This window comes from Myxocyprinus asiaticus, chromosome 49, assembly GCF_019703515.2.
Source record: "Myxocyprinus asiaticus isolate MX2 ecotype Aquarium Trade chromosome 49, UBuf_Myxa_2, whole genome shotgun sequence".
Classification (NCBI taxonomy): Eukaryota; Metazoa; Chordata; class Actinopteri; order Cypriniformes; family Catostomidae; genus Myxocyprinus; species Myxocyprinus asiaticus.
In genome coordinates, this window is record NC_059392.1 from 13,299,089 (window position 1) to 13,310,800 (window position 11,712).

Consider the following 11,712-nt stretch of genomic DNA (forward strand, 5'->3'; position numbering starts at 1 on the left):
GACTTCCATTGTAAGTGCCTCAATGTAACCCAGATTTGAGCTTTTTTTAAAGAAAAGGTGGGATGAGTCGAAATAATTTTTTGTAGTAGACAACATTATGCCACAAATGCTGTCGATTGAGCATAACTTGTATTGAACCCGGAATATTCCTTTAACATTAGTAAATGCATTAGGTATAATAACTCAATTAGATTTTTTTTACAGCATTTATTAATCTTTGGTAATGCCAATTAATACAAATGCAATTTTTCATTGTTAGTTTATAGTGCATTAATGTTAACAAATACAACTTTTTATTTTTAAATATTTATACTTAAAAAAAAATAAAAAAAATAAAAAAACTTAAGACTACACTTTATTTGTAAAGCATAATTAATCAAACGAACTGGAAAAAAAAAAAACACATGCATCCTTTAACAAAATGACTATTGATTTTCGAGTCGACGAAAACAAAGAAAAGATGTAAAACCCGTGTTGAAGCGAGTTTGTGAGCTTTTGCCTGACAGCATACTGTACTGGAGACAATACCTGGAGGATTTGCCATTTAGACAGATTTTATGTGGCTAAAAAAAACTAAGCGTTTTGACAGAATCTAATCTTATATCCAAACTGGGACTGAATTCGCTTGATTCGAGCAACAGGTTGCGTCGAGTCTCATTCACAGCTCAACCTCTCTGAAGACTCATGTTCAGAGTCACTATTTCAATGCACAGTGCGAATTAATGCAACTGCGACTTTACTATACGTTAAATCCTTCCTGAGAAATAAAAAAGAGCGTTCAGAAAAAAAAATTTAAATCATGAAATTTATTATATGGCTGTATAACGTTTTTACGCACAATTGCAAGATGTCTAGCACTTGTTTTCAGAAAATGTTTTCATCTTGAATGTAGGCTATTTAGATAAAATCAGCTGGAATTTTGTGTTGTTCCAATGGCAGATGTACTCACTAAATTTAAAGTAAAATAAAAAATTGCCTACTAATTAAATATAGGATTTTGTTTTGTAGTATAATCAATAGGCAATGTTCTATGCATGTCACATTCCCCCATTTGAAATGGAAAATATAGCCCATCAATCATCTACTATTATTAATCAAAAGACATAACCTATCAAGTAATCATTCATAAAATTTAGGAAATTAAACTTTTAAAACTGCTGCATTAACAGTAAATGACTTACTGGATTAGGATAGGATTTTCCTCGCAGAGTATTCACCTTTCCAGGCACTTCAGTGTTCATAAGTGTGCGCTGTTTCTCCACCTTGAGCAGTGGCGAGAGGTTCACATGATTCGTGTGTCGCCTGTTGCACATTTATAGCCCTGCAGCAGACGCGCGCCACTGAACGAGCCAATCAGAGGACACGATGCGCTTCCGATCCAAGTCGCATCAATCGCTCGAATAACCACTGTGAACAATCATAGCTGAACGCTAGGTTTTTAAACAATATGGCAGCAGTACCTATTTGATTTAAATACCACGGTGTGAAGTCTACTGATTACAAAAATGTTAAGGTTTCTTGCTGCCCATTGCTGTAAATACCTCGTTCAAGTAGCTACAACAGGCTTTGAGCAATCTTCAAACAGACAGTGAAGTCTGAAGTTGATTAAATCTGTACTTACACAAAATTAGCCCTCCATCATCCTGCTTGTTAGTTGCTCAGTCATTGCTGAAATTGACTGTTCCGAAAAAGTAAAGTGAGTGGAGCACAAAAGCACTTGACTTAATTTAATTTAAATCACTTGCCTATCTTCCGCCATTGGTTTCCCTGGAGATCTTGCCATATCTATGGCAACAAATAGAATTTTACAGGAGCAGAAATAGATTTGGTTCCAAATAGTAACCCGAGGGGGGAAAGAAACCAAGGGGTGATGCTGCATGGGGCTCCAGCAATAGATAAGACGTTGAGTTATGGACCACACATTATACACATTTAACATTCTAAATGGTTTTGACAGTGACAGTGATATATATATAACAAATCACACACAGCCACTACACCTCTCTCTCCACTGTCCCTCCCTGAGAGCACTCCAAAAAAGCCAGATACTTGCCCCATTTCTCCACAAACAAGTCTAAATTCCCAGTCTTCTGGATGCCCCCTCTTCAAAAGCTGCCACCCTGCCCATCTCCGAACACCACTCCTGAAATTGGGGCGCTCCAGCCGACTTCCAACCCCTTAAAATTATCTGTCTGGCAATCATAATGCTAGTTAGGACCCAGTTATTTATGTGCGTATTCTCCATATTAATGACCGCCCCATAACCTAAAATACAGAGTCTGGGGCAAAATAAAATCTGAGAGCCCAATACCTCACACATAAAACTCTGAATCTTGAACCAAAATTCTTGGATCTTAACACATCCCCAAACATCCCCATGGGTTGTGTCTCCATCTTCTGATTGACATCGCCAGCAGGTGAATGTGTCTTTGAGACCAAGTCTATACAATCTAGAAGGGGTCCAATAGACACCATGTAAAATCTTGAATTGCATAAGGCGAACCCTTGCATCTCTAGATGCAGACTTGATGTTATTTAGAATCCTAGCCCACACTCCCTCCTCCAATACCAAGTTTAAATCTTTCTCCCATAATCTCTTAAGAGAAGTTAAAGCTCCGCTCCCCAGACTCTGAATTAGCAGGGAGTAATACAATGATGCCTCATGACCTTTTCCAAAATCAGTAGTCAGATCGGTATTAGTTGTCTTAGGCCACACAATAATCTGTTTTTGTTTGAAAACTCCTGTTTTGGTTTCCATACTTTATCATTTTCCAAAGCATGCGGTGATGGAGAGAACTTTCGAAACACTAATTTTTTTTCGAGGAAGACGCCGTTTTAGTGTGGATGAGTAGCATAAACGTAGCGAAATGAATGCATTTTCTAACAAAAACACATTAGCGTGGACCAGCGGCGTAGGTACAGTTGAAATCAGAAGTTTACATACACCTCAGCCAAAAACATTTAAACTCAATTTTTCACAATTCCTGACATTTAATCAAAGAAAACATTCCGTCTTAGGTCAGTTAGGATCACTACTTTATTTTAAAAAAAGTGAAATGTCAGAATAATTGTAGAGAGAATTATTTATTTCAGCTTTTATTTCTTTCATCACATTTCCAGTGGGTCAGAAGTTTACATACAATTTGTTAGTATTTGGTAGCATTGCCTTTAAATTGTTTAACTTGTGTCAAACGTTTTGGGTAGCCTTCCACTAGCTTCTCACAATAAGTTGCTGGAATTTATGGCCCATTCCTCCTGACAGAACTGTGTAACTGAGTCAGGTTTGTAGACCTCCTTGCTCGCACACTTTTTCAGTTCTGCCACAAATTGACTGAGATCGGATTGAGGTCAGGATTTTGTGATGGCCACTCCAATACCTTGACTTTGCTGTCCTTAAGCCATTTTGCCACAACTTTGGAGATATGCTTGGGGTCATTGTCCATTTGGAAGATCCATTTGCGACCAAGCTTTAACTTCCTGGCCGGTATCTTGAGATGTTGCTTCAATATATCCACATAATTTTCCTTCCTCATGGTGCCATCTATTTTGTGAAGTGCACCAGTCCCTCCTGCAGCAAAGCACCCCCACAACATGATGCTGCCACCCCCATGCTTCACGGTTGGGATGGTGTTCTTCGGTTTGCAAACCTCACCCTTTTTCCTCCAAACCAAACGTTGGTCATTATGGCCAAACAGTTACATTTTTGTTTCATCAGACCAGAGGACATTTCTCCAAAAAGTATGATCTTTGTCCCCATGTGCACTTGCAAACTGTAGTCTGGCTTTTTTATGGCAGTTTTGGAGCAGTGTCTTCTTCCTTGCTGAGCAGCCTTTCAGGTTATGTCGATATATAGCACTCGTTTTACTGTGGATATAGATACTTGTCTACCCGTTTCCTCCAGCATCTTCACAAGGTCCTTTGCTGTTGTTCTGGGATTGATTTGCACTTTTCGCACCAAACTACGTTCATCTCTAGGAGACAGAATGCATCTCCTTCCTGAGAAGTATGATAGCTGCATGGTCCCATGGTGTTTATACTTGCATACTATTGTTTGTACATATGAACATGGTCCCTTCAGGCATTTGGAAATTTCTCCCAAGGATGAACCGGGCTTGTCGAGTTCTACAATTTTTTTTCTGAGGTCTTGGCTGATTTCTTTTGATTTTCCAATGAGGTCAAGCAAAGAGGCACTGAGTTTGAAGGTAGAATACATCCACAGGTACACCTCCAATTGACTCCAATTAGCCTGTCTGAAGCTAATTGGCTAGTTGCCTAAAGGCTTGACATCATTTTCTGGAAATTTCCAAGCTGTTTAAAGGAACAGTTAACTTAGTGTATGTAAACTTCTGACCCACTGGAATTGTGATATAGTCAATTAAAAGTGAAACAATCTGTCTGTAAACAATTGTTGGAAAAATTACTTGCGTCAAGCACAAAGTAGATGTCCTAAAAGACTTGTTAAAACTATAGTTTGCTAATATGAAATCTGTGGAATGGTTAAAAAATTAGTTTTAATGACTTCAACTTGTGTATGTAAACTTCTGACTTCAACTGTAGATCCTGGCTGATCGGGCTGAAGCCCCGGATCTTTTGTTAATAGCCCCGAATGTTTTTTTTATTTATTTATTTTTATGATTATTTTTTTTATTTTTTTATTTTTTTTTTTTGATGAGAAAAAGGCTTAATGTAACTGCAACAGGGTAAAAAATTAACAAGGCAGGCTTCAATTCTGGCTTCAAGTGTAAATTAATTCCAATCAGTGAGCGCAACTTGCATTAATTAACAGTTTGCAATTTGACTTTTACCTGCTGTTCATGCTCAAGTTCATCAAACACGTTACGAACGCCTTGTGTGAGCTTTCTATTTTCTCTCAGGGGGGTGCAGCTATTTTGTATCAGAGGCACTGAGGTTTTATTATGCAAGCCTTATTTCTAAATATATAATCTATAAGCCTCATCTCACGTTCATATGTTTTTTAAAAATCCACACACCAAGTAGATTTGAATGCATGCATCTTGTTTGGTTATTCAGGTTTAGTCAGGAGTTGGTACGCGAGAATAAAGAATGTTTATTGCAATGGAATTTCCTCAAACGCAGTTCAAAATAACAGCACAATGAGCAATGAGCCTAAATAGCACAATACATAGGTCTTAAAATGATAAATCTCACATTAAAGTCAAACAAAAATGATCAAACTGTCACTGCCTGTATATGCGCTCTGCCTGTGCTGGTTCACATTTCCAAGTCACGTGTCTGGAATTAAACTGCTGCGTTTAAATCACCTCTTTGGGGTGCCTTGATTTTTAAATGGTTTAAAATCAAATGACATTGAACTTTTTATTCTATATTGAACAAATTATTCACCAGAGCAAAAGGGGAAAAAAACACTCTCTTACTGTTTATCAAGCATTGAAACTTTGCTTTGTTAAAAATAACCTGGAATCATGAAACCCAACGCAGGTGTTTCGAGATGCGTTTATAAAAATTTAAGTTATTTTTAACTCCCACAATGGCGTTTTATTGCCACGTTAAATAAAAAAAAAATTAAAATACGATTTCACGAATAAAGTAAAAATCACGAGAATAAAGCATTATGAGATTAAAGTCGTAATAGTTTGAGAATAAAGTCTTGCATTATGATTTTACATTTCGTATGAGAATAAAGTCAAAATTATTAGAATAAAGTCACAGCATTTTGAGATTAGTCATAATATTTTGAGAATAAATTAAAAATTATTAGAATAAAGTCTTAGCATTGTGAGAATAAAGTAGTATATTGTGTGAATAAAGTAGAAATATTAGAGAAAAAAATCTCAATATTAGGCTAAACAGAGCGCCATTATCACAACGATAGAACGGACGCTGTGTCAGCAGCTTCATTAATGCAAGGGATGGATTTGGAGGATGTAGTTAAATCATCCTTTAGGATTGGATTTAGCAATAAAGAAATCCTTGGTCTTTTGGCGCATCAGCACATAGTTATTAGGATCTGGACTCTGCAGCGGTTTTGTAGGAAATTTAATTTATTCAGGAGAAAGAACCAGACAGATTCGAGCAGTCCTGCTCGGTATTGTTATTGGGTTTTCCTCTCTAAACAATCCTGTAACTGAGGGGATGTTACCACATACAATGTCTTGAAATGGACCTACTGTATATAATTCACAGCAGTTCCAATTATTTTTCGCTTCACTTGAGAGTAAGCCTCTCATGCCTCCCTTAACAGGCGCCCACATGTTAAAAACTCCTGTACAAATGCACACCTCATTCATGAACAGACAGCTTGCAAAAACTTCCCACAATTTCAGCTCAGTTGCATATGCAAGTTATCTCCCTGATTAGTGATGTTGTATGTAAAAACCCAGACGCTCCACTTTGCTATTGTCCACCACTTTCCTTTCAATTCATTCTAAAAAAAATGAAAACTTTATTTGAAAACTCCATCTTTAGTTTCCTAATGTCATAGTTTTCCAAAGCATGCAGTAATGGAGTGTTTTCGAAACGCTCCATTTTCAGTAAAGGAAAACCAGATTTCAGTGTCAATGAGCGGTGTAAACGTAACGAAATTAATATGTTTTCCAACAAAAACGTATTTGTGTGGACATGTCCTTCTTTTAAAAACACCGTCTTCAGTTTCCTAACGTCATTATTTTTCAAAGCATTCAGTAATGAAAAGCGTTTTCAAAACGCTCCATTTTTGCTCGAGGAAAACCAATGAGAGATGGAAAGTAGCCAAATCAATGCGTTTTCAAACAAAAACGTATTAGTGTTTACATTGCTTAAGAAGCTGGTAATGTTGAATGTGTAGCTATGAAGTGGGTTTTTATTAACAGTAAAATGTATTCTAGCAGTTTTTATTGTGTTATGATACCTTGTGTGCATTATTTACAGCTACTTTTGTATTTAATGTTGGTTAAAAGTTATAGATAACAGCCATAGTTGTTCAGAATGAGAATTTATTTAAATTATTTGATTAAATGGAAGTACCTATCATGTATGTTTTTGTGTTGTGTGTTTTATTTGGCCCCATAAAAGTAAAAATGAACATCAAATTGAAATTTTGACACTAATTTCCAATGCTGATGTAACCACATATTCAAGAAGGGGGAACCAAATTTCTTGGACCTCGTTTTAATTCAAAGTGTGAGAGGACGCTGACTTCAGAACAATCAGTCATATGGGTATTGGATCTTCTTTTAATGCCAAGTTTACTGATATATATAATCAATTCCAATATTCGAGCCAGAAGAAATTTTAGAAAAAATAGTGATGTCATTTACAAAAATGGTTTGCTATACTTGTGTCATGCAGCTTAATTTAATGGAACAATTTCCTGACAGCTGAGACAAAGATCATCAGGAGAGCAGACCATCTATTCACAGATGGGGCTTGTTTATCAATTGGTCATTCACAATGTACAAAGTCGTGTCAAGAGACGTTACTCTGCCTCGCTTTGTGCATCTATTTCAAGCATTTGGATGGGTGGTTCTGACTGGAGGATGGAAACAAGGATCAAGAATAACAAGAAAATAGGCCTGACCTGAAAAATGGAAAAAAGGACAGCGAAAAGGCCCAGGGTACTCGGTGTTCCAACAACTAATGTATGGCTCATATGGCTCCATACATGTTCTTTGACAAATGCAAGTTGTGGGTGAAAGGAAAGGGAATAAACACACTCACACACTCATTTCACAGTAGGGTTTATTGTTACACTCCATTCCCAGTCATTGGTTTCCTTGGTGACAGCTACACACACACTTACCCTCCTTGGAGACTTGAAGTTTTTACCCATCACCCTCTTGTCTGAATTGCTCGACCCACCAATCTTCTGTGGTTTAAGAGTGGGTGAGATGAACACTGGATGGCAAGACTCTGTTATGCTGGTATATATATATATATATATATATATATATATATATATATATATATATATATATATATATATATATATACACACACACATACATACATACATACATACACTACAACGCCTATAGGGCTTTATATACTATAATAGCTCACCCAAAAATGAAAATTCTCTCATTATTTACTCACTCTCATGCCATTCCAGATGTTTATGACTTTCTTTCTTCTGCAGAACACATACAAAGATTTTTAGTACACAATTCAAGTAAATGGTGACCAAAACTTTGAAGCTCCAAAAAGCACATAAAGTCAGCATAAAAGTAATCCATAAGACTCAAGTGGTTTTATCCATGTCTTCTGAAGAGATCCAATCGGTTTTGGATGAAAATTAAAATCTTATGGAGTACTTTTATGCTGACTTTATGTGCTTTTTGGAGCTTCACAATTTTTGTCACCATTCACTTGCATTGTGAGGACCTTCAGAGCTGAGATATTCTAAAAATCTTCATTTGTGTTCTGCAGAAGAACAAAAGTCACACATCTGGGATGGCATGAGGGTGAGAAATTATGAGAGAATTTTCATTTTTGGGTGAACTATCCCTTTAAAAAAAAAAACAATCAATTTTTTTCCTCAGTGGTGAGGTAATACACAGACAGATCAGATAGATCACCACTGTCTCCAATCAAAGACCTTTCATTTTAGCTGACCTTCAAGTCAGGTCTTTCAACATCATAACTGAGTAGCAAAAATACAGACTATAGCGGCGTGTTGTCAAAGGCCCTTCATAACAGCCTTTGAAAATTTCATTCATTCCTCGTTCAATCAAGGGAACACCACCTACACTCTGAGTATGATCAAGATTTATGCATTTTAGATACAAATTAATCCTTCAAATCTATTTTTGGGTATAAAAAATATGTAATCTCATATGAGCCTTTTCTGCACTTGAATGGCACTGCAAAGTATGGCACTTTAAATTAGCAATACACAAAAGTTGCAGGATTTTTTTTTTCTTTTGGCCTCTGGTACATCATAAACTTTGTCAATCAGATATAACTATGGGCCTGCTTGCTTATTCAAACACACAGATGGGATGTAGAGCATATTAAATAAAGTTTTAGCCATTAAGGTTTGTGTTGCATTTACTTTGAATAAAACATTGCAAATTTAAATCAAAAATTCCTCATTTTGAGCTCAAACAGACAGGTTCAGAAAGATAAGAGGCAAATCCTAAAAGTAATGATCAGACTAAACTGATGCGTATTAATTCTATAACAAAAAGTAGCACAACGCTGCCCTCTAGTGGCACAATTGGTTTATGAACTTAAGCCACACATAAAAATGTATGCATTTCAGTGCAAAAAAAAAAAAAAGTCAAACCGAGTAGCGTCTGTACATATATGATGTTAGACCTTTTCTCTAAAATAACAAGTATTATTAGTAATTTTGTGAATTACTTTTAACCAACTGATCCCTATTAATTTCCTTCACGTTCACACGTGTTTCAGGGCACGCAAAATCAATTGAGAAAGAAATGCGTGCTATCACCCATTACACACTCATTGGCAAGCTTGCACACTACGCATATTGATACTAGACTTTATCTTACCGTACATTCAGTGTGACGATTGAGTCTGTTTCTGAGAGTAGGCCTACATAACATTGTAACGGACATAGTAGTCGTAAATCATCCTCCACCGTCAATAACGGGAGCGGTAATTGTTTTTCACGCGAGTATGGAAAACGTGACAGGTTAAAACAGTATTTTGCAAGCACATCAGAACATATAACACTCTGGGGACTTGAATCCGTATTTTATGTAGCCTATACCCATCTCTATACCTTCGAAACGTTCGCGTTCAAAGATCGGTGTTTTTAGCGAATCAGTTGAATAAACGATTCACTGATTCACAGAACACGATGCTCTTTTATCTCCACTCACTGGTGTAATGTTATCTGCCACCCAGATAGCACACGTACATCTCCGAGATGAATAACTCTATGAATAACATCTCTTTTCGTCTGGATATCACCACAATATAATTAGCATCTGCTAAACATCTTAAAAAAAGATCAGATTTACAAACCTAGACATCTGTTGAATGTCTTATTGACATCCGAGAGGAAACGTCTTATAGATGTATTTCAGATGAGCAAACAACCTAACATCCTACAGATGTAAACACACATCAAATAGGCAGCTGGGTGATGTACATTTGCTATCAGGGATACATCTCCGAAATGTTTGTTTAAGAGCGTTTCATCTGGAAAGCATCGCATTCTAATTAACATCTGCTAAACATCTTAAAAAGATAAGATTTACAAACATTCTAAATCATAAATGTCAAAAAGACATCTGCTGAATGTCTTTTTGACATCTGAGACAAAACAACTTATAGACGTATTGCAGATGAGCAAACGACCTAAAAAATACGTCTTCCAGATGTAAACACACATCAAATTGACATCTGAGTGATGATGTACCTGTGTTCAGGAAAATCATGACTGAAAGAATCTTTTTGGTGAATGGATACAAAAGACTCTATTTCACGGGGATGAATCAGAATCCCCACAACTATCTGCCTTTTTCCTAAACGCTGAAGTGACGGTTGATAGAAGCATGCTTGTGGTCTCCAGTGTTTTCACTCACATTGGCGATAACCGTCTTTTGACCAGTCAGAGTTTAAGGATTGGATATGAAGTGATGGCTGAGGTTGGTTATGTTGATATGATTAACTACAGAACTTCGTTGGGATCGCTGGGCTGTCTAGAAGGTAACATTCCCCACAGCCTAAAACCCAAAGTACTCTTCGATTAGACAAACTCTAGTCATGGGCTTTCCCCAATCAATGGGTGTTTTCAAACCATTGAGATTCCCTACTTTCACTGGATAGTTTAGAAACGCCCATCCTATTTGGAAACGCCCACTGATTACTGCATTGAGATTCCCTATTTTCATTGGATAGTTTAGAAACGGCAACAGATTTGGAAACACCCATTATTGGTCTGCAGAGACCTATCCTTGGGTCTGTGTACAGGATGCGTGACACAAATTTCTTCATCAGCAAAGTGCTCGAGCACTGAAAGCACACTGCCCGTTTTTCTAACCGCGCATACTTTGAATGCGCAGTATACACATTTGCCTGGAATTATTTGCACTAGGGGGACAAACTCACAGTTGAGTCAATTGCTGTCACGAAGAAGCACTAGAAGATGTAATCGCTGCCAAACAGGAAACGGAAGTGGAAACACCAGTGAATGTGCATGTCAAGAGCGAGTGTGGAGGTCAGGAGAAACCAGCATTTGAATAACTCGAGTCTAAAGGAATAAAAAGATTTACGGGTCTAAACTCTTGAAAATAAATAACATCTCGTACAGTAGTAGTGTGTATGCACCAACCGCCTGTGTATGTGCACGTCAAATTAAGTATACTTTTAAAGGTGAGCGTTGTTCGTGTCAAAACCGAAGTATACTTTGGGCTTAAAGGTGCACTCAGCGATTCCTGAGAAACACTGTTGATATTCAAACTCAACTGTCAAAAACACACCCCTCCCTTCAGTACTCCTTTGGAAGCTCCGCCCCCCTACTTCTGCATCCATCTTCCACCACTGAAAAGCCTCGCCGATGTTGACACGGCTCCTAGCCCTCGGCTTATCATAATCCTTCTTTTTTTAGTTTATATTCCTCTGACCTTTTTCTCTTGGTCTGATTCTCAGCCATTTGTTCTCCTTGGAGTTTAGAAAGTTTGCATCAGCCAGATTTGCTGTCGCTCTTCTAATGAATTTCCGTCTCTGCTCTACCCCCACCCCCCATCCTGTGCATGCGCAAGAACCACCCCATGTTGCTGA